Source organism: Larimichthys crocea, chromosome XIX (assembly GCF_000972845.2).
Source record: "Larimichthys crocea isolate SSNF chromosome XIX, L_crocea_2.0, whole genome shotgun sequence".
NCBI lineage: Eukaryota > Metazoa > Chordata > Actinopteri > Sciaenidae > Larimichthys > Larimichthys crocea.
The window spans coordinates 649,768-673,958 of record NC_040029.1 but is presented as its reverse complement, the minus strand read 5'-3'; the positions used below and the strand labels follow the sequence as shown (position 1 = coordinate 673,958).

General features: G+C 40.5%; 1 long non-coding RNA gene across 1 annotated transcript in view; it reads left to right on the top strand.

The window, feature by feature from the left end:
- Positions 1–23,917, top strand: part of LOC113748312 (uncharacterized) — a 51,892-nt gene extending 27,975 nt beyond the window's left edge. The window contains exons 2-3 of the long non-coding RNA XR_003464266.1: positions 22,653–22,727; positions 23,858–23,917. This is a non-coding gene — a long non-coding RNA (uncharacterized LOC113748312). The remainder of the gene's footprint in view (positions 1–22,652; positions 22,728–23,857) is intronic.
- Positions 23,918–24,191: the final 274 nt, after the last annotated feature.

Below are 24,191 nucleotides of genomic sequence, written 5' to 3'. Positions count from 1 at the left end.
GTGGTGGAGATCAACTGGTGTTCCAGGTAAACGGTGCTTTAGCTGGCTAATTAGTCAGGATTAGCTGTGAATGAAATAACAGCTGTTAAACATTAAGAAGTCCAATTTTCAGAAATTTCCATCTTAAAAAAAAACAAAACTTTATAGATTATTTGAAAGTACAAGAGCAAGCGGGACCTCATTTAGCCGGACCACAGATGGTGAATAAATGCTAACACATAATCACAAATGCTGCCTTTTGTTATATTAATTACTGTAATTTAACATTGATTAACTGAAGCTGGTGGCCACTCAAAAGCCAAGTTAGATATTACAATATGGAAAAATGTGCGTGTGCTCAATATGTTAGGTGTAGATGTAGGATATTGCAGGTTGCAACCAAATAAAGCACTTACCCCTCCAATTCCAAGTGTGTAGTGGAAGCTACGGCGGCCTTCAAGTACCAAAAGAGGTCATCGCAAGCACAGATTTGTGCTTAAATACAGTATATCCTCATGGTTCTTTATTGGACGTCAGCTTTAATCGAGTCCTCCACAGTAGCAGAAGAAATAAACCAACGAACTCGGATAAATACGCCCGCTAGCTCCTTTCTAGATGATCGAGAAGTTGCTGCAACATCAAATGACAAAATGACACCTCGCACGAGCTTGTTTCAACACTGGTGGTCAGTCCGCCAACGGGTGATTGAGAGGTCCATTGTATCGCATTGTAAATCAGATCTACTTATCTTAATAGTAAGCGTTGTAAAGACGTTAAAAGTTACAGAGAAGATTCAGCAAGCAAGGACATGAAATAAGGACTGTCGAGGGGACGTTTGAGATCAATTATAACCCCTGAAACCTGGAAAACAGTGTCAGAATATCATGTACTACTCTGTAAATGTTCACTGCATGGGGACACAAAGGGATTAATATACTTGGTTGTTGTTTTCTGTCTTCTGACTCTTCTCAGGTCAGAAAATATTAAAAAAACAGAGCCTCAAGTAAAAGAAGGCCTCAGATGGAGAGAGAGAAATAAAGAAAGAAGCATTGCTGACTTATTAGACTGGCAGTCTTGGCGCTGGAGCGAGACAGAGGCCAATAAAAATGCCGTCTGTTCTCTGGGATTATCCCAGCGTTGATGGAACTGACAGGCCGCCTCTTGCTTTGGGATTTCCCATTTGGGGAGTGAAGACAACTGGTTTCTGTGGCTATATTCAAACGTCCTGGCTCATCACTCTCTGAGACTCTATACACAAATAGGCCCTGCAGGTTCGCTTGGCGGGCGTGTTGCCGTCCCCTTAAACACAGGGCTGGTGGAAAGCAACAGAAGGAACGGTGACAGTAATACAAACATTACATCCAAATCCTGTCAGCAAGTTAAGTCAAGAGAATAGACTAAATTGCTTTTGTTTGTTCGTGTTTGTGGTGAAATGTCGGCTTTTATGGAGCTCCGCTTTTCAAACATTTGGCTTCTATGCTGAGAGGTTTATTTTCTTACTTTCTGGGCCTAGAAAATGTAAAAATAATTGATTTTTAGCCTCTTGATGGGCAACACAGCAAACTGTAAACACAACACTGACATATTATCACCCGTTTAATCCATTGAAAGACAGGTTTAAAGTTTGAAGTCATGCTTCTGGCCACCCGATATTCAATATTCACCCTTCTTTGAGCTCTGTATTTGGTCTCCACCAAATCCAAAGGCTTGGGGTCTGATTTGCATAACTAACTTTGCATAAGTTAGTAACGTTATTGTCGTCTTGTTTTTCCATAGCAGCTGGTCATGTTGTGTTAGTATCATATAATTTTTGTTATTTTTTTTAATTCTCAAAAATTGGTGGACCCCCCCGCAGTACCTCTGCAGACCCCTAGGGGTCGCGATTTCCCCAGTTGAAGACCCATGCTTTAAGCCTTGATTAAAAACTAGTTGTCTCCTGTGTGAGCTATCCATAGTTGAGCCTAATATTTTCTGACGTGTTGTAGACGCAGTGTAAAAAGTTTGAGAACCACTGAAGTAGACAAAATCATTTTTAGGAAGCGTCCTGACCTCGTTACAGTTCCCGTGGAAAGGGCTCTGTTCATGATGTCGTCCTCCTGCATCCATTGTGTGAATTATTCTGTTTGTTTGTGTCGCTGCTCTGATTATTTCATGTTCCACCGCTGAATAAAAAGCGGATCATCCTCTCAGCCGGAGAGTGAATACATTTTCCAGCCTGTGGGTGCGTTTTAACCTGCAGCAAAGCCTTTTAATGCAAACATTGCTCAGCAATTTTCGCCTTTGCAAATTTAACTCGCTTGCACAATCGGTGTGTGTCGGCCCGGCCCCGAGGCCACACGGGGACTTCACCGACCGCTGTGTTTTGAAAGTTTCACATCTCTGTCACAGGGTCCCTCGATTGTATTGGAGTTCACGCAGTGATCTCAATGTCAAAGCTCTTGTGGGAAATTGGCTTCACGCAGTAATGGCCCCTTAAATCTTGTATTCTGAATCATCCATCAACCCGTCCTCAAAATGCATCATCATCTCTGCGGGGCAGTGCTCCTCATCCGTCTTACAAATATGAAGTTTCCATGTTTCCCTTAGTTCACCAGATTAAAGCTCACACTGTGACGTATTGATACACACACAGACATTCTTCATACCCACTGATGTCAGTAATAAACAGCGAGTGCTGGCTCGACTTGTCTGACCTGCCTCATCTAACAACAAGGCCAAAGGTGGTTCAGCTGCAGATATATAGTCTGTGGTACAAACAGCAGCTTTTTGGTGCATGTACCAGTAACTCCGAGACTCAAGACCTCTTTTTAAAGGCCTTGCCGTGCAATGTGCTTATCATTCATACGCATTCACACACGGATGGCGCAGCAATTTGGGGTTCAGTATCTTGCCCAAGGACACTTCGACATGCAGGCTGGAGGAGCCGGGGATCGATCCGTCGATCCTCTGATTAGTGATCCACCCCTGAGCCACAGCCGCCTTGATTTAAAATCTGTTCATCTGCAAAAACAGCTTCCAAACAGACCTTGATTTAAAATCTGTTCATCTGCAAAAACAGCTTCCAAACAGACCCACAGCGGTTTGTAATTACTGTGAATATTGGCTGCCTAGGTGGGCTTCGTACTGTCTTGACTCGGTCTAGGTTTAGTTGGTGTACCTCGCTATACAATAAAACATATGGACTGAAACGTGCCTGATGAATAGTGTTCAGATAGATTTACAGAACTTGAACCTTGAACCAGAACTTGAGCTCTCCATCAACACGTTGATCTGATTCTTACAACCAATCATAATTACGTTACCGTCAAAAGCTAAGATGGCAAGATTGTTCACTACTTTAAGCTATTAACGCAACAATCTCATTTTTTGTCTTCAGTTTTCTCAGCTGTCAGAAACAAAACTTTTAAATGTCATTGTATTTATTACCAAAGTCTTGATCAGGCGTATTAACAATGTACGCCCACGTAGCTTTTCAATCACACTTCCACAAAGATGTGATGTTGTTCTGAGGAATAAATAAGTCACATTTACATGTTCTCTACATCTAAACTATCGCTTCTGTCGCTCCTTATTTACACCTGCCGCCAGACAAAAGACTCCTTCCTAAAGCAACGTGTAAATAAGTGTTACTCACAGATTTGCTGTCACGAAACATGCTTGCACTTGTTAATACGTTTCCCAAGATGCCGCCGGCTGCTAATTTGAGTTAAAACAGGTTTCTCTTTATTTACTGTGTGACTATACGCAGCAATTTTCTGCTATTTAGACATTTAAAAAGTTCAAGAAATCACATTAGTGGGTTTAACAGAGTTTAAATTAGTGATAAATGTAATTTTAGGACAGTATGGTGAGCAGAGAGGACGGCAATAACAAAAATATGCACAATTTGGACAATAACTTAAAATATTTGACAAAAATATGCACAATTTGGACAATAACTTAAAATATTTGACATTATAGATTAATATGCACCGTTTGCAAGGTACAAAATAGACCAAAAACCAACATGATGAGCACAAAAACACAAAAATGGATCATCGATGGACCTCAGGCGGGCTGAATGACGCCTGGTTGCTCAAACAAACCACCTGTAACAGCACCTACCTGTCAATTAAAGCGTCCACGCTCTTAATCCTGCATAACTTTAAGCCTTAATATAATGTGAACAGGTGAGTTGTATATAAATTCACCCTCAGTACAGTTGTCATGAACGGGGAAATTAGCTACAGAGACCAAAACTGTTTTTTGTACCAGGCTGTAAACATGTTTATTTCTGCTGTGAAACATGGGGACTTATGGAGACTGACTCACTTCTGGAGCCAGCCTCAAGTGGACGTTAGAGGAACTGTAGCTTTTAGCACTTCCGCATTGGGTTTCTGCTTGATTTAAAACACCAGATTCACACAATATCACAAAAACAAGGCTGCGATGGACGAGAAACCAGATAAAATTACAGTTTTTGTCAAAGTCTTTGAAGAACGCATAAAACGAGTGAGTTTTCCGTCAGGAGTAACCGTCTGACAGCGACGGGAAAGTTGTAAAAATGTAAAATTATAGTTCTTAGCACTTGATTCCTCAGCCACGGAGGCTGCCGCTTGATTAAAAACACTTGAATTGCTCTGTTACTCAGTAACACTTGCACACCAGTGCATAATGATTCATTCAAACAGTAAGACTGCGATGAAAACATCCAGCAGGAGGGAGAGAGACAGAGGGACTGGGCATGACAAACGGGACTTGTAAGTAAGTAGGGGAGATTACACTGGTTGCTAAACTCTCCATGGGGAAAATGTTAAGCAGATCCAATGGATGAAGTAATTCAATTTGAGCCCCTGAATAATAGCATCATTTGCCACGGAATTAGCATCCGCCACTATCAATCACCGCGGAGAAAGACTAACACGAGCTGCGCCCACCAAGGACACGGGCTTTCTGTGGAACTCAGCTCATTCGTCAGGTTAACGTGACTGTGGTCGCCAGACACGCCATGCACGTATTTGTGCTTCGTTTTTAATAATGGATGCATTTTCTATCGATGCGTCGGTGCAGCTGCAGTGTATGTTTCTGTCTTCCACATACTGTATGTGTTGGCGGTGAAGCTGCCCCAGGGTCGAAGTTTGGTGGGATTTGCAGACGGTGACTTGGACGGCTGACAGCGATGACAGGGCTAAGAGCGACAATGATATACTCACAGAAGAAGAAGAGGGTGACCCACTTCCTTTTAAAAGAGGGAAAACAGTGCCAAAAAAATCCAGACAGCAACACCATCAATTACCGCCTGACTGTAAACGCCTCGTCTACGCCAGCCACATTCATAACAACTCTGTTCTGTCCAACAATACCTGATCGGCTTCACCACAGAACAAAGCCGCTGCATAGATGGGTGCATGTAGGCCGTCCGACCACCAGGCCACTCAATGAAAAGGCTCTAGAGGATCCGACCCAGTGGTGTCAGTGTAACAACCTCCTCTGCAAGCTCAAGGAGCCGAGAAGGAACCAAACGAGGTCCTTACAGATTATCGGTTACTGACGTTGTGGTGATAAAAAGGCAAAGCAAGCTTCTTTATGTTAAAGTGTGCAAAACTGTAATTCCTCAAGCGTCCACTTAAGGCTGGCTCCATAAAGTTTAAAATGTGGTGGTCTTAATTATTTTTAGGCTCCTACTGAAGTTTGTTGATGTTCTTAAAGCTCCTGAAAACCTCACCATAGATATACATTTGTGATTTTCCAACTCGTCGCTTTTTAATTCAAATTTTGCAACATCCTGATTGGTTTGTGGAAAACACAGTGCCAAAAACTGCAGTTCCTCAAACGTCCACTTGAGGCTGGCTCCAGAAGTGAGTCAGTCTCCATAAGTCCCCATGTTTCACAGCAGAAATAAACATGTTTACAGCCTGGTACAAAAAACAGTTTTGGTCTCTGTAGCTAATTTCCCCGTTCATGACAACTGTACTGAGGGTGAATTTATATACAACTCACCTGTTCACATTATATTAAGGCTTAAAGTTATGCAGGATTAAGAGCGTGGACGCTTTAATTGACAGGTGGCTTGTTTGAGCAACCAGGTGCCATTTGGCTCGCCTCAGGTCCGCTGATGATCCACAACACTCTGCTCTGTCCATTGTTGTTCCACTGTCATTGGGTCAAACCCTCTACCCTGCTGCAAGAACAGTTAAAGAGCTGGATGGCCCTTTATTTTGAACACCTAAGCACTAGACAGCAAACGACAGTATGAACTAATTCATTTATTTTTCGAATAATTCATTGTGGGTATTTCTATTAAGGCCTAAAAATGAGAGTAAATTAGTAAAAGTATGTCTAAAAATATTGCACGAGCACTCAGGTGCTTTATTTGTCTTGAGGATAAAAAATGGACCTTTCACTGAGTTATGAGGCTTCAAACCGACTGCACAGATATCAGACCAGCTGATACTGACGTCATCTGATTGATAATAAGAAAGAAATGTCCCAGTATTTCTTTATATATTATGTTCAGCACACGTTAATCAACATTTCTGTAAATGAGCCAGCAGTCACACCTCGAGGAACTTCTAAATCTGATGATTTGATCAACGCATACTTAATTAACACAGGAAATCAGTAACCTGATTGTTAATTTACAGCTTTTCTGGAGCTTACATATTATATTATATAGCTTACATTACACCACATATCACATCTCTTGGAGAAAGCTCAGCTGTCTCCATCTGCTGAGAAAGACGATGAGGCGTGTTCAAAGTTACCTACATCCAGTTACAGGCGCTTTAATTGGCTGATTTAAAGTAATAAGTTACTTTTGTCTTGTATCAATAGTGTCACCGTACCCCACTCTGCAGGGGATGCATGTGTAGTGCCTCCGTGATCTGTATTACAAACTTTCACTGGGTCTTCATCATGTGTCGAGCGACTTCCCGGCGTTGGGTTTGATGTTGCTGAGGCTGACTATTGAGGTGATTTCTGCTAAATTGAAAATTCCTCTGCCGGCTCAACAAATTGGCACCTTTTCAGCTGTGAAAATTTAACAAATTAGATGGTGCCGGCTCGCATTCAAAAAAGCAGGAGACGTGCGCCTTTTTGTAGAGAATTTATTTAATTGCGGAGAATGCCGAGTTGACAGATGTCTCGACGCAGGGCCGTTATTAGTGTCACTTTCCCCACAGAACGTACTGCTCAGCATTGAAAGGCTCTGTTTCCTCTGCCTGCTTTTTAAATCGAATCTTAACGCAAGCAAAAGGAACATGCTCGCTGATTTCTGAACACAGACCACACGGTCCCGTTTTTGCTCTACATGCTAATTCTCGGAATAAATGACTTTGTAAAACGGACCAAATTGCCGCCCAATTGGCTCCAAAATCACGTTCCAGAGGAATGTTCGATGTCGTAGCGAGGATGGCAATTTCTTTCAATTGTGACTCTGTAGATTGCAGAAGTTTTCCAAGTTAGTAAATGCAGATTAAAGTGGGAAGGGGAAGGGGAGGAAAGCAAAGCTGTCAGCAGGCTGCTGGAGCTCACCTTGGTGTGTCGCAATGTGCTTTTCAGAGGCTTAACTTTTCTATTATCAGTGACTTTTATAGCAGAAACACAAAAAGGCAACAAATTGCTCCACTTGTCAACATCTGAACGACCAAAAGAAAGTTGAAAAATAAGTTTCATACTGTTCTTGTCTTTCTTTCCGATGCTGTCACTGGACGCTGTCATTTTCAGCACAAGGGCATCCGCTGAGGACGGCACTGTGTTGTCTTATTCTCAACAGGAAAAGAAAAAAAAAGACAGTGTTGCGTCGAGGCTTGCTGTGAGATGACCGGGTCATCCTTATCTCTGACCGAGGCTGGCAAAAACGTCAAAACATCCACCCCCAATCCGCTTAGGAAGAGGAGGAGGATCAGCACTTGTAAAAATGACTGGCACTGCCTTAAGCGAGGTTTTCCAGGATTCAGCAAAAGGAGGCTTACCAAAAACAACTGATGTTCACACGAGTTAATCATTACCGGCGTCGGTTTGAGGATTTCTGGATTCGCTAACTTTTAATGTTCAGTAGGGTGTCTAGTTTTCTGTATTTATTTTTTTTGCTCCAAGCCAATATTTGGAGCTAATTCGATGACGGCTGGATGCTGTGCCGCCCAGCGGGGAGTCCACCGGCTTGTTGAGGGATCTTAAGGTGACCCCTACTTGACTGGCAAGAGAAAAACGCTTCCACACGCTCGACAGAAACTCCTCCAATGCCTGTTACAGTTCGCAAAGGGGTTTGTTCCACCTGCCAATCAGAAATCATGCTGGCTGACACTTCAGCAGCTTTTGTTATGGCAGCAATCAGATCATCCGTGGAACAGAGGCATGGCTAAACGTGCAAAGCATCGCCTCTGGGTGAAACCGTTGCCAGCTTTCTTTTTTGAAGAGAGATCCAAAGAGCTGCAGCACACGAGTGGGAACTCATAGAGTTGTTTCTGTATTCAGGGGTTGCAGGGATTGGACAATTTGCTGTCATGAGTCAACATTTAATTGAGCAAAAAGATGAGAACCCGTTGGTTTTAGACTTTCTTTCTCAACCTTGTTGCGTTTGCCGAAACCCCGTCGAAGGCATGCACTCCAGAGAGCGCGTACAAAAGGATGAAAACATGCCCCCTTGCTCATGAAATTAACTTTCCTTTCCATCATTTTAAAGTCGAAGGCATCCCAACACGCACACGCAGCCTGTCGATCCGTCAACTCGCTTGACACCTCGCGCCACCCAACGAGACCCAGCAAGGGCTGCAGAACTTTACTGCAACATTTATTGACGTCGAGACAGAAAACTCCTGCATCATTCACGGGGAGCCGGGTGAAGCGAAGCAAGAAAAGGGCGTTTGACAAGCTATCGGTTGTCAGGAGAACTGTGCAAACTGGCTCCGAAGCGTCCGGCAGATCAATTGCGCTTTCCACCGACGATCACAGTTCGCCAGAGTGCACGACTTTGCCCTGAAGGTTCTTAAAGCGAATCTAAGAGGAAAGATCAGTCTTTGTTCTACCGCTGAACGCTGCTGCGGCTGCATTTCTTGGTCAAAGTGGCAAAAACTTTGCTGTGTTCCTGATATCAAGGAGTACATTTGCCTCTACTGTAATGTTACAGATGAAACGTGAAGCAAGAGAATGGAGATTTAAAGTCCACTTTGGCTACAGTGGTTGCAAAAGTTATGGTATCTATAATTTCATAGGTACTTGGCGTTCACATTGGGCACATGATGGATTTAAAAACAAAGTTAGGGTCAGGCGTTGGTCATGATTAAATAAAAACATATTCACAAGAGCTAGGCCTCAGAAACTGGTTCCTGGAGTAAGTGAGAGGTTCCGCTTTTATTTCAAATCTTTTGTGACACTTCACCACACCGAAGATGTGTGAAACGATGCGTTATTACGACCAAAGCAAACTCTGAGTGGTTAGATTCAACCACCCACTGCGCGAGACGCTCTGGAGAGATGATTGGACTCGAGCTAATTGCTTGAATTCAGAAACGTGTGTTGTTTCATGAATATTTAAGCTCCGTTTCAGTGTCTCAGGTCTCTGAATTATTTAAAGAGTGTTAGTCGGGGGTGTGTGTGTGTGTGTGTGTGTGAGATCACACCGCTTACATAGCTGAGAATAAAAGTCAAAATCTGGTTCCCATCCATCGATTCCATATCATCAAAATAAATTAGCGTTTTATTTCTGCTGTGATTCAGCACAGTTTTCTCACTTCACAAAGTGTCTGGCAGTGTGGCAGGCAGTCATATTTAGCCTTGTTGTTTGCACCCTAAAGGGGGTAAATTAAATTTTTGCAAATGTTTTACTGAAATTAAATTATTTCCATGCACCTGTAATTAAACCTTTTTTTTGTAATTAAACCTCTTTGCTCCGTCAGACTCCTTGTGTCACTTCAAAAACTAAATTGGGCCCACAGAAGAAATGTAAGGAAGCTGTGAGTGACGCCGTCTTTGCGTAAACTTGATATGAAATCACTCGCTGAGCGACAAAGCTCCCAGAAATGTTGTTTATGCATCGATATGTAATGAGCTGTGTCTCTGCTGGTCACATCCTGAAGTTATTAGTTATTTTATGAACGTACGTGACACTTTTTGGACACTTTAGTCCAGAAATATATCTGCTACTAACTAGTGGATTGCCATTAAATTGTAAAAAATTTGGTGATCTTCCAGCTAGCGCCACCATTAGGTCAATTTCAGTCGGTCTAGTACTTTAGTCTATGCAGCCTCAACCGTACTTTGTGTTCATTGCTAATTAGCAGATGTTTGTAGACGATGAACATGGTGTTAAACGTTAGCATCTTAGCGTTGTCAATGCTAACATGTTGACAGGAAATTGTGAACAACAAACTTACCAAACATCAACATGTTAACATTATCATTGTAAATATTTTCAACATGCTACACTAAACATGTTAAACATTGTATGTGTTAAACAGTAGCATGTTTATATTCTTGTTGTAAATGTGTTAGCATGCTAACAAGCTAAATTACAACAATGCTTGCTATGCTAAAAGCTATACCTGCTAAACATGAACATGTTAACATTGTTGTTGTGAACATGTAACCAGGCTAATAGGCTAAACATGAGCATGCTACTGTTATGGCTAACGTGTTACCATGCTAACAAGCTAAATTACAACAATGCTTGCTATGTTAAAAGCTATACCTGTTGAACATTAGCATGTTGGCATTATTGTTGTGAACATTTTAACACGCTAAAAGGCTAAATTAAGACAATGAACATGCTAAAAGTTATACCTGTTAAACATTAGCATGTTAGCATTGTTGTTGTGAACATGTTAGCATGCTAATAGGCTAAACATGAGCATGCTACTGTTATGGCTAACATGTTAGCATGTTAACAGGCTATACAAAGGGATAACATTTTGTGAAAGCGATATTAGCTTATTTTATTATTTTAGCATTACTGTTGTGAACATTTTAACACGTTAAAAGGCTAAACTAAGACGATGAACATGCTAAAAACTAGCATGTTTAATGTTGTTATTGTGAACATGTAACCAGGCTAATAGGCTAAACATGATAAACATACTTGCTAAACGTGTTAGCATGCTACTGTTATTGCTAACGTGTTAGCATGCTACTGTTATGGCTAACATGTTAACAATGCTACTGTTATGGCTAATGTGTTAACATGCTACTGTTATGGCTAACATGTTAACAATGCTACTGTTATGGCTAACGTGTTAGCATGCTACTGTTATGGCTAACGTGTTAGCATGCTACTGTTATGGCTAACATGTTAACATGCTACTGTTATGGTAACATGTTAACATGCTACTGTTATGGCTAACGTGTTAACATGCTACTGTTATGGCTAACATGTTAGCATTCTACTGTTATGGTAACATGTTAACATGCTACTGTTATGGCTAACATGTTAACAATGCTACTGTTATGGCTAACATGTTAGCATGCTACTGTTATTGCTAACATGTTAGCATTCTACTTCTATGGCTAACATGTTAGCATGCTACTTTTATGGCTAACATGTTAACAATGCTACTGTTATGGCTAACGTGTTAGCATTCTACTTTTATGGCTAACATGTTAGCATGCTACTGTTATGGCTAATGTGTTAGCATGCTACTGTTATTGCTAACATGTTAGCATGCTACTGTTATTTGCTAACATGTTAACATGCTACTTCTATGGCTAACATGTTAGCATGCTACTGTTATGGTTAACGTGTTAGCATGCTAACAGGCTATACAAGGATAACATTTTGTGATATTAGCTTCACTATTATGCAAATTATTTGAAATCTGTTTAATTAAATTAAATGTATTAGTCACATATAATAACTAAATGTATTTGCATCAGCTCCTATGTTGCATTCCTAATGAAACTGAATAATTAGTACTGATACTAATAATCAGTAATCAGGTCCTCGGCTGCGTCCTCATTTAGGCTCAGTGACCTGAGGGTTGCAGCTCTTCCTGAGCCTCTGAGTGCTGGCCTGGTGTATCCGGAGCCGCCTTCCTGATCACAGCAGGGAGAAGAGGCTGTTATCCGGCTGGTTGGGATCCTTAATGACTCTCCAAGCCTTATTTTTGCAGCGTCGGGCATAGATGTCCTTTTAGAGAACCGCACACTGTGCCAAAACGAACCACTCCTCACTGTCACGGTCAGATGATGCTCCCTTTCTCGAGTGTCTGAGGTGAAAGGTGACATTGTCGTTGCCTGCAGACTCATTTCTTTATTTTTAATCTGTAAAATAAGTGTACTTATGTAAATAAGTTTATAGCTGCAAAGCAGAGTGTTGTGTTGGGGATGTTTATTTCCCTCTCCATAGTTTAGCAAGCTTCTTTTTCTCCCCCCCGAGTGTGAATAAAACCTTCAAACAGACATAAAATAAGAAATAAATCAAAACAATGCTGGAATCAAATCGTCCTCAGCCTCGGCGTGGAGATATTTTGGATGCTGCTTTTCTTGTAAATTGATGTTTGTAATTAAGCAGTTTGGCTGTGACCCGGGGACGCAAATAATGCGCTAATTATAAATAATTTGAGCTATGCAGATTGAATAAGTTGGCACAAACAATGCTGGTTACACTAACAATATGAGAATCGAGAATACATCCTCATTAAGAGCTTTGACCCACGTCGGCAGGTAGAAAGGAGATTTAGGACATGGGTTTAAATCTAAAACCAGCACAGACATAACTTTTAGATAAACACTCAGCAGGTAAGAGATGAATGCCTAAAAATAAATCAGCTCCAGCTGCTGAATGCAAAAAAATTTGAGAACCTATGGGAGTGAAAGAAAATCCATCTATACCCGAATTAATGTGTTATTTCTGTAATCTTAGCCTGGATTTGCAAACACGAGCACCACAGCCAAGAAATCATCAAACGGAGAGAGGGGGAAAAAAAAAAACTGGAGCTGTCAGACCAACTTTTGTGGATACAGTGAATTTGCCTAAGGAGGTTTTACAGCGATGCGAGCATATTTTCTGGTAAAAATAAAATCTGGGAGCGGGGTAATTAGAGAAAAAGCTCGTTTGGATCGAGGCGCTCAGACATTCAAGTCGATCCGTGAGTCATCAAGAGAAGAATGTGGACGCGATGATGAAAGATCTTCACGTGGGTAAATAATAGATAAATATAGCTCATGTTGATATTCTTGCTGCCTGATGTCAGGTTTTGAGTCGGCATCCTTCCTATAGTTCAAAAATCACTTTTTTTTAAACTCTTAAAACGCAGTTACGTCTTCTTTTTCCTCAAATCTTGAGATCACATCACAAATTTTTATGTTTTTCAGATGAATGACAGGATTAAGTCTTCATTTGTGCCTAAATAAATCATGTTAAGTTGCTTTATTATCTAAAAAGTCTTAATCTTTTAGTCTCCAGGTTTATTGAATTGCTGTATTATGTTAAGCAAGTGAATTTTAGCCTCCTAAACGTAAATTAGGAGGTTGGGTTGTGCTTCATAAAGCAAGAAGTCCAATATTAATGACTTATAAGCAACGAATTAAAGTTGAGGAAACTATTAATTTGTGATTTTATCAGATTTTGCTGTTCGATATGCCAACAAATATCGTTGCATGTTGATTAAAATGTTGCAACGTCCTGATTCCTTTGTGGAAAACCATAAGTCTCCATGTTTCACAGCAGAAATAAACATGTTTACAGCCTGGTACAAAAAACAGTTTTGGTCTCTGTAGCTAATTTCCCCGTTCATGACAACTGTACTGAGGGTGAATTTATATACAACTCACCTGTTCACATTATATTAAGGCTTAAAGTTATGCAGGATTTCGAGGTGGATACGGAAAACCTCACCAAAACTTTTCACACTGGCATAACAACGTGTTTTTTGTACTCCTTTGCAGCCTCTAAATTATCACCACACTGTTTTCTGATTTTGTTGGGCTTAATTTGGACCTAATCGGCCCTATAATCGTTTTTAACGTCCAGGTGTGGTGTAAAAAACGGCTGATAGAAGCACTGTTGGCACCCTGCCCTCCATTGTCAGGGTAGTGTTTACTGGTCGTTCGCATTATGTTGTGCGCCGCGGGGTGACCTTGATGCATCTTAACTTTTGCTGAGCTGACTTTCCCACCCGTCACCTTCCTTTTTCTCTCGAGACGCACTCGTATTTAATTAAATATAACGAACGCGTTGCCAGGTGACTGGATATTTGCCACCCGGAATACATAAAAATCGGCCCGTGCATTATCGATCTCATTAATAATTTCTATGAATAGCACAGCTGTGTCTGGAAACCGCCGTTTCTCTCTCTTTTTTTTTTTTCTTTTTTTGGTTGGTGACTTTATAAAACTTTCATGGGGCAATATAAAACATTACATGTCATGCTCACATTAATCATTTGTGTCATGGATATTGCTTCAGAGCTAGAACAGAGCGCTAACAGGGGGACGTTAATGGAAGCAACCTCTCCGCCTTCAGCGAGTCTGTTTCCCTTTGTGCGGACACACCGTGGTAAAGCTGATAAAATGAACAATATGTCATCCAGAATTAGATTTTTTTCTTTTCTTGATTTGATTGTTGTGTTTGTCTCTTTGAGTGACATTTGTTTTACAACCATGTTGGAAAAAAAAAACATGAAATGTTTACCTGTGAGGATTTTCTTGATAGATTTCAAGTAAGGTTAAGCTGTATAATAGAGGAGGTTTGTAGTTCAGAAATAAATGAATGTCCTCTGGTTTTAACATCAGAAGGACATGACCTCACCTGGAAAAGTGGAGGCCGCCTTGCATTAAAGTGTAAGGGACGGTTTCTCTAGTAATCGGATGGTTGCTCGTTGCCGGAAGGTTGTTGAAGTGTCCTTGAGCAAAGAGACTGGACCTCAAACCGCTCCTGATGAATGTCAGGCTGTGTCGTTGTTCGACTGGTGGATGTGTGATTGTAGTGAAGCGTTTGTGTTGTTTTGTGTTTCTTGTGGTCGTTTTGTGTTTCTTTGTGTTGTGTTTTGGTTGTTTTTTCTTGTCGGTTTGTTTGTGTTTTTGTGGGTTTTGTTTTTTGTTTTTTTGGTGTTTGTTTTTCTTTGTGGTTGTTTTGTTTCTCTTTGTGGTCGTTTGTGTTTCTTTGTGGTCGGTGTGTTTCCTTTGTCGCTTGTTTTGTTTTGTGTTTCTTGTAGGTGCTTTGTTTTTGTGGTCTTTGTGTTTCTTTGTGGTTGTTTTGTTTCTCTTGGTGGTTTTGTGTTTCTTTGTGGTGTTTGTGTTTCTTTGTGGTCGTTTGTGTTCTGTGGTTGTTTTGTGTTTTCTGGTGGGTTTTTGTGTTTCTTTGTGCTGTTTTGTTCTCTTGTGGTTGTTTTGTTTTTGTGGTTGTTTGTGTTTCTTTGTGGTCGGTTTTGTGTTCTTGTGGTTGTTTGTGTTTTCTTTGAGGCGTTTTGTTTCTCTTTGTGGTTGTTTTGTGTTTCTCTGTGGTTGTTTTGTGTTTCTCTTTGTGGTTGTTTTGTGTTTCTCTTTGTGGTTGTTTTGTGTTTCTCTGTGGTCGTTTTGTGTTTCTTTGTGGTCGTTTTGTGTTTCTTTGTGGTCGTTTTGTGTTTCTCTGTGGTTGTTTTGTTTCTCTTTGAGGTTGTTTTGTGTTTCTTTGAGGTTGTCTTGTGTTTCTCTGTGGTTATTTTGTGTTTCTTTGAGGTTGTTTTGTGTCTCTGTGGTTTTGTTTCTTTGTGGTTTTGTGTTTCTCTGTGGTTGTTTTGTCTCTTTCTCTGGTCGTTTTCCATCTTTTTGTGGTCGCTTAACTTTCCAAAAAGAAACATTACTCTCACTTCACACTTCGGGTTTGGTCCGTGGGCTCTTGCACCAGTACCTTGCGGACCTGTTCAGTCATCCCTGATACTAACAAGCCAATTATCTGTCACCTTCTGACTTTGCTGTGGTGCTGAGAAGCAAATGCCTTTTAGGTTTCGTACATTTGCTCCCATCTTATTACTAATTCAGTAGCACGTTCTGCATTTGATCAGATGTGGCGGTGTGATACTGTCAGTCAAAGTGAGTTATGAATAAATATATGCAGTCTCTACCTCTACATTTTATTCATATTTTCTCATATCGATGTCTGCCTGCGTGTCTTAACAGATAAATGAAAGGGGATTATCTCAACTTGACACTCGACTCGAAAGGAAATATTGTTTGCAAGTCTAAAGATCAAACTGTGTGGAGTATCTCTTGCTAAGCAGCTTCTCCATCAGTGAAAAGGATAGACATTAGTGGCAGTGTGGTGCTGTACATGGCAGCCAAGCATGTATGAGAGAATCACCATCAACCACAGATGAGATGAAGAGGAAAAAAAAACTCCCTCATTGCTGAACTTTATCCTCTCCAATTCTGTCTGATCTGTATCAATGCTCTATGGAGAGTACGGCCTGCGAGGGAAACGTTTAAGGGTAAAGTACCAGATTCGATTTAGATTGTTGGCCTCCAAACTGCATCCCCAATGCTTGTTATTACATGAATGGAACCGAGCACGCTTTACACACAATTACTTTTCCATTTGAGTGTGTGATGACCTAAAATAGTGGTGTTTAGTTTGTTTAGCGAGGTACACATATGGGAGTTGAAAGAGGTAGGAAAAGCAACTGAATAGCAAGAATCTGACTTATCAACTCCGTCTCCGAGGATGTTTTCCAATCCACAGCCTCAGTAAACATCCAGCAACGCCTTGCCATGCTTGTCGTGTTGGCAAATTTGACTAAATTGATGAAGAATAAAACATTTATTTTAGTTAGTACGTGATATTATTTCACTTAGTTTTCATTTTCCCTCCTTAAAAGTTGAGTTTTTATGTCAGTTAACTCAAATGTTTAATTCACACGTTGCCATCGGCATCTGTTTTACTTAAAGTACTTCTGCATTGATGCTTTTAAATTATGAAAATATCACCTCCGGCACCGGCTCTGGCCATAAAGACTGTTGAACCTAGCTCAGGTTCTGGCACGACACTGATATACCCCACATCCTGGATCTCGATCTTGTGGTACAAACACCACCAGAATAACAGAGACGTAATTCACGTCAGCGTAGCATCAAAATAATTAAAAATCTCTTATTTTATGGTATAAAAGTTGCTTAATCTTGGCTTTAAGAAACAGATGTAACTCGTCTCACCTTGAAATGATTTTGTTTTTGTTTGTGTGGTTTGATTTAAGGGAGAATGATCTCCATCTAATTTGGCTGATTTACCAGTGAATTATAATATCTCCTGACTAACTGAAGCATAAAATACATATTCATGATCAATTTAAAGCAACATTATCCAGAAAGGCAGAATTTAGTGCCGCCAGTTTCAGAGAGTAATCCCACTGTGGTAAATACGGACAGCTGTAAACGTCCAAACATCAAGCACACAAGACATAACAGCCGGCTACTTACTAGTCCAACAGCAAGAAGCCCAGCTCGGGCTTTTATTTCACCAAGCTCCCGCCAACGACTAAAAGTCAGTCCCAGATTTTCCTCTTCCAGCTTCCTCACTCAGCATCCTCTTGGGTCTCCTAGCCTCTGCCATCACGTCCATAGAGGCTGTTGCGCCCGGTTACATTGCTCAGCTCCTGTTCTGGCATGACACTGCCAGAAAACTCTATAAATCACCTGATTACAAGTCAGTGTAGCATCAAAACGTTGTAAAATCTGTTAGAAAAGTGACACAAAGTGGCTGTAGGAGTTCAAATTAATAAAAAACTACTTCTAACCGAGCCCTGTGAATGATATAGGAGCTCGTAGGCTCTTCCACTCCTACATTATGTTTCCCCGTGGTGATAAATTACATCTCGTTCTCGGCTGACCTTTTTTAACCACAGCTTCATGAGCTCGTATCAACTCTGCTGCGGTGTCCTTGAGCCGCCCGTGACCTCTGACCTCTCTGTGGACAAACATGAAGAGAGGAAAAAGCTCAGTTTCACACTGTTATTAGTATTTGTATCAGTGCAGAGAGTTACTGTGATATCTGCAGGGACTTCACACCGTTAGAGCAGATGATGCAGCTCCTTAAAATTATATTTGTACTACAAATTTGCAGCGTTATTAAAGGATTCACTCAAACTTCTTAAACTCTGAGTGTTTAATCGCACACCGCCACATTTAGTCTGTAACGCCTGCCTTATTAATTTGATTGCTGTCGCTGAAAACGCATCTTGTTGCTTGAACCGCCTCAGATGTGGAGCTCTGCACGACGCAATAAAAAGTGAGCTCAATACATCCCTGGTCGTCTCTAGATTGCTTTTTTTTTTTTTTTTGATGGTGATAAAAGTCTGCTCATACGCTCGTTTGGACGACAACCTGAGGGGAATTTAAAGTTCAGCTGTTTTTATTATTTCAAATTGAAGCTGAACTGCGGAAAATTATTTTTACACCTTTTTAAAAAAAAAAAAAAGAAATAAGACACCTGAGGCCTCCGTACAAATTCTGTCAACAAAATATTTGAAGTAAATGTTAAAATTTTACATGAAATCTTGCTCTAAGACAGATTCAAGCAAACGTGTAAATGAATTCATTTTGTCGAGGCGATGTACAAACGTGTGTGTCCGCAGCGATAGCCAAATAAAAAGGCCATAACTCCCATGTCCCCCATTAAAAATGAATAAGGTCTTGACAACCCTTGGGGATGAAACTCGCTTGTGGATTTGAGGTAATTGGGCACAGGCTATAGGGCTCCTGCTTTTCCTTGTAAGACCGTCGTGTTGCCAAATAGGCCAACTGATGAGCAACATGGTCTTGTTTCGAATCACAATCGAGGTGCTGAAAAAGTCCCAGCATGTTCTGGAGATTATATCTGATCCCTTGCAGGTTTGAGTTGTGCTCTACGTCCTCGCTCCTGAGCCAAATTAGGTTTTAGTCGGATAAAATTTGGATTCGTTACATCGCTCTGAGTTTACTTAGATTATTTCACAGCGGGTGCCGCTATGAATTATTTCACTGTACAGACAAATTAGGACTGAAAAGAGAAACAAAGGCTGCTGGATAAACAGACCGAACACACGGACAAAAATTACATTAATCTTCAATTTATTTCATAATTCTCTGTTTAGTTTTTCCCTCTCTTCGTTTCGCCGTGTTGGCCGCAGTCATCAGATGTGTGTTTTGGCTTCGGAGTGTCGTGGCAAAGAAAACCGGGTTGGCTCGGAAAAGTTTTGGGCAACTCTCAGGCACCAGCTGGCTGCTTACAAGACTTGGCCCGTTTTGCTGATAAGCAGAGTCGACTTCGCAGATCACAACATGGGAGAGGTGTCAGAGTTTGGATCTTATATCTCAGATATTTGTTTTACCAATAACATTCAGAATATCTCATCTGCAGTGATTAACCTTGGTAAATATTAAATTAATGAGATGTTTGCTTAATAATAAAAGACGGCACAAAAGGGGTAGGTCATAAAAATATAAAATCTTGCTTAATAAAGGAGGATATTAGCAGTTTTTGGACACCTGTGAGGGCACAAATGCTGTTTTTGGCCGGTCTATGTTTGGATTTCACGATCCTCGTTTCATCTGTTCCTGTCTAATATAATTAAATGAATCACACCAAAAACAAGCTCAGTAGTAGCTCCAATAATAACAGGATAGGATATTAAATAAGTACTTTTAAACTTTGTTGATCATATATTTATTTGTTTCAAGATACAACTATTTTGATTGTTTTTGACTAATTCATGTCATAAATTTAATATTGGTGGCATAACAAGTTTATAAAGTTAGCTTAGCTTAGCATTATATATGTTTTTCATTAAACTAGAAAAAGATATATTTTTTAATTTTGTCATCTTTGAGCAATCTTTATGCTAAGCTAACTTTTTTAAAAACTTGGTATACCACTGGGTTTGTGTGTATGATTTTTTTTCTTGGCCTGGTGCAGCTAGCCCTGTTTCTTGTCTTTATGCTAAGCTAAGCTAATTAACCTCCGGCTGTAACTTTCATTTTTACATACATTAGAGTGGTGTCAATATTTCTGGTTAATGTATGTGCGTTAAAAATGAACCTGCAGCCGAAGGTTAATTAGCTTAGCTTAGCATAAAGACAGTAACTTCCTTCGTCTTTATGCTAAGCTAAGCTAATTAACCTCCAGCTTTTTAACATACATTAACCAGAAACAGACGCCGCTCTAATTTATGTATGTTAAAAATGAAGCAACAACCGAAGGTTAATTAGCTTAGCTTAGCATAAAGACTGGAAATTTTTGAATTTTGTGAAGGAAGTTACTGTCTTTATGTTAAGCTAAGCTAATTAACCTCAAGCTGTAGCTTCATTTTTAACACACATACATTAGAGCGGTGTCGATATTTCTGGTTTATGTATGTTAAATAAAGCTGCAGCCGGAGGTTAATTAGCTTAGCTTAGCATAAAATTCACAAAATTCAAAAATTTCCAGTCTTTATGCTAAGCTAAGCTAATTAACCTCCGGCTCATGCCTCATTTTTAACATACATACATTAGAGCGGCGTCTGTTTCTGGTTTATGTATGTACGTTAAAAATTAAGCTGCGGCCGAAGGTTAATTAGCTTAGCTTAGCATAAAGACAGTAACTTCCTTCACAAAATTAAAAAATTTCCAGTCTTTATGCTAAGCTAAGCTAATTAACCTGCGGCTCATGCCTCATTTTTAACATAGATACATTAGAGCGGCGTCTATATTTGGCGAATTTACCCCCAACATATCTAAACTATCCCTTTAGGATGAAGTCGTATGTACACTGTCTCAGTCGATATGAACACAAAACATTAAACGAAGACAGAAGTTGATAGAAAACTTGATTCATCTCAGTTTGTAGTTTGAGAAGCGTAATGAGAATCTGCACCGAGTGGGAGCGGGGTGGAAAAAAATCACTTCTGACAGGGTTAATCACATTGATATAATTGTCTGTCAAGCAGATGTTGTATACGGAGAGTAAACAATTTGAAGGTTGAGTGTAAACACGTTGGAGGAGTTGGCAATTATTAAAAACACTTCTTCCCTTTTTGATTTCATCTGCACGGCGAGCTCGTATTGCTTCATGCACTTCAAAATAAACCCCCCCCTCCTTTATATATAATCATCCCCAAAGTAAATATCGTCTTTGCTTTGCTGTTTGACAACTTATCATTATTCTCTGTTTCGAGCGTCGCTGTCCTCAGTGTGTTGCTTCAGAGCAGCCGGCCTCAAAGAACCATTTATTTCACTGTGAGACGGTGACAATCCCTTTCAGTTCGCTCTCACCTGAAAATGTTAACGTGACACATCGGAGGAAAATGTACCTGTCAGAAACGTCCCGCAGACAATAAAGTGACGGCTTCAAATTGGGTACGTTTTCAACAAGGCTGCCCTCTTGTGAAATAAAAAGAAGCAGGTCAGAAATAATAACGGCACCTTCCAACTTCTATTTTGACCATCAGGGTGAGAGAAAAGCTGAATCCACAGCAGATTTTTAAGCTTTTCCTCTTAACACCGGCTTCCAGTGAGTGTTAAACCGATGGTTTGATAAAGGTCGCTCACCTCAACTCGGATAAATCTATACCCGTGTACTTTCCTGTCAAGTTATTTTGATTTCAAGCATTAAAAATTCACATTTATATCTCAGTTGGTGGTAATAGTTGATGTGCTGATGTCTTGCCCCCCTCAAATACGTCAAAACATCATAAATACAGCTGCTTTAAGTTGTTTTCACTCCCATAATCACAGCAAAGCAATCCAGCTCCAATATCTATATTTTTATACCAACTCACAGTTTGATGTGAGCTGGATTACGTCTATCATCGGACAGACTCAACATACTCACCAATAACCCCCAAATCACGCCTTTCCAGTGAGTTTTGGTCGTGGACCACATTGACAATAAACCATTGTGCTCGTGAATCAAGCCTAGAAATGATTGATTGACAGGCCGGCTCTGCCTCAGGAGTGTGCTGTCCTTGGCTTCTTCCTGCATGGCCACGCGTCGGTGTGTCCTTGAGCAAAAACACTGAACCCCGAAATTGGCCGTCGTCCTCGATGGCAGCTCCACCATCACCGCTGTTGTTGTTGTCGAGCTCTTTGTCCTGCTTATGCATAAAAACACTTTATAAGAGCCGATACATTCACCACGTCAGAGCTTGTATGTGCTTCTGACATTTATATACAACTATGACACCTAGAATCCTGTTTTTTGACCTAGAGTTGCATGACACCACCCACGGGTTTGTGAAATGTCGTGTTGGCTGTATTGTTTCTTCCACCTCCTGGATAATCTAAATATCGACAATCATCGGCGGACCTGAGGCGAGCTGAACGACGCCACTACACGTGCTGACCATCCACTAAACGATTAAAAGCACTTAGAGCTGCTTCTTGTCTCGTAATGCCCGTTTCAGCTCGTACAAAACCAGAAACCGATCCAACCTTTCATCTACCGACATGGATTAAATGAAGCTGTAGACACGTGCAGGCGTATCTACAGCGATCGCCGAGCGTAGGTCCACATCCACCTCCTGCCTACGACTCTAAAAATATACTTCACTGGAAAAGGCCGCCATTACATTTCCCATCACGGCGTACTCGAACAAAGTACGAGCATATAGATGTAATTACTTGGGTTGGTGTATGAATGGAATAATGAGAGGCATTGTGAAGCGTTTTGTTCTATTTAGTGCAGCGTATTTAAAGAAACTACCAAACTCAGCAACAGTAAGACGTACTGTAAGCTGCAGAGGAAAGTTCTGACAGTATATTTTCTTAAGTTACAGGTGGAGGTGTCCTCACTTGGCCTAAAGCAAGATATCAGAGCACGACTGGTGACAGCATTCTGCGGCACGGAGGAGGTGGGTTCATTTTAAATCCTCCCTTGTTTTCTTTCTTTCACTTACTCCCCTTTCATCAGACAAACTGTGAAATACACATTTTCTTTAATATGCTCTGGGTGAGTTTCATAATCTGCAGGGAGAGAGGAGTCGCCTCTTTTGTGCGAGTTTGAATAAATAGACGTTTATTATGCACGCCGCTCTTTGAATCACAAACAGCATCCGGAGATGTGCTGAAATCGTTTTTCAGATAGTGTATGCATGTAGTTGGACTATTAATTCCAGCTTGGTGTGAATCACAGATATGACACTAACACATTTCTGTTGCATATTCAGCCTTTATAAAAATGTGTAATTAAAATTTTATAACAAAGGCACCTGATACGAGCGAGACAACATCCAAAACGAACCGAGAAGTACAAAACGAGTTCTCCAAAGACGTTTCATGGGCTGTAAGAAACTAGAGAAGAGTGCCACACCGTATGTGGTTCAACAATCTTCACAATTATCAACAGTTGAGAAAAGAACAAAAGGGGCCGCAGGAAAAACACAAACCACAGCGCAGCTAATTATTTTAAAGTCAGTTCTCGAGCTTTTCCTGGAACTCTCAGCCAATTTCATGACCCCAAAATGTTCTGAGGGCAATAACTGAATATTTGGATTTGGCTTTCTTGCTGAAATTTAGAGGCAGACCGATTTAAAAAAACAAAAAAAAAAAAAACGGATTCCCGTATCCATCCGTTAAAGGTCCGGTGTGTTGGATTTAGTGACACCTAGTGGTGAAGTTGCAGATTGCAACCACATGAACACTCCTTGACCTCTTCTTCCAAACTTAAGTAAAACTCAATGTTTGCTCGATCAGAGTTTGATAGATAGATACTCCTATGTCTTACACACTGGACCTTTAAATTGCAGCTTAGCATAAAGACTGGAAATAGTGGGAAACAGCTTAGCCTGGTTAATAAACAAGCTTGAGAAGTGCTGGTAGTTCAACAAGAAGAGCTTGGGTAGCTGTTTCCGGTCTTTATGCTAAGCTGAGTTTAAGGAAACAAATCAGCGTCTTTCTTTTTGGACATATTTCTTTCCAACCAACTGCAAACACTAAAACAGGACAAGTATATTCTGCATAATATTTTTATCTACATTTTTAGGTCATGTGAGGACAGCCGAACCAACTTCATTACGACTAACGATTGCTTTCTCAATTAATTAAAGTTTGTTGCTGAAAGTCAAAGAGTATGAAAATGCTCCGTGCACTGTGACATCTTCAGATACCCAGATATTTAATTTGTAATGAATTAAAACTGTGAAAAGCTGCAAATCTTCACATGGAAGAAGCTGGAACCAGAGGACTCGTGATGATAAATGACCGAAACAGTTGATTAATCAAGCAATCGTTGCAGTCCTACCAAGTCCTGAGGTCAGGATTGAGCTTGCGTGCACACTTTTAAAGTGTTTTAAGGTAGTTAAAGCTCCGAAATTCAA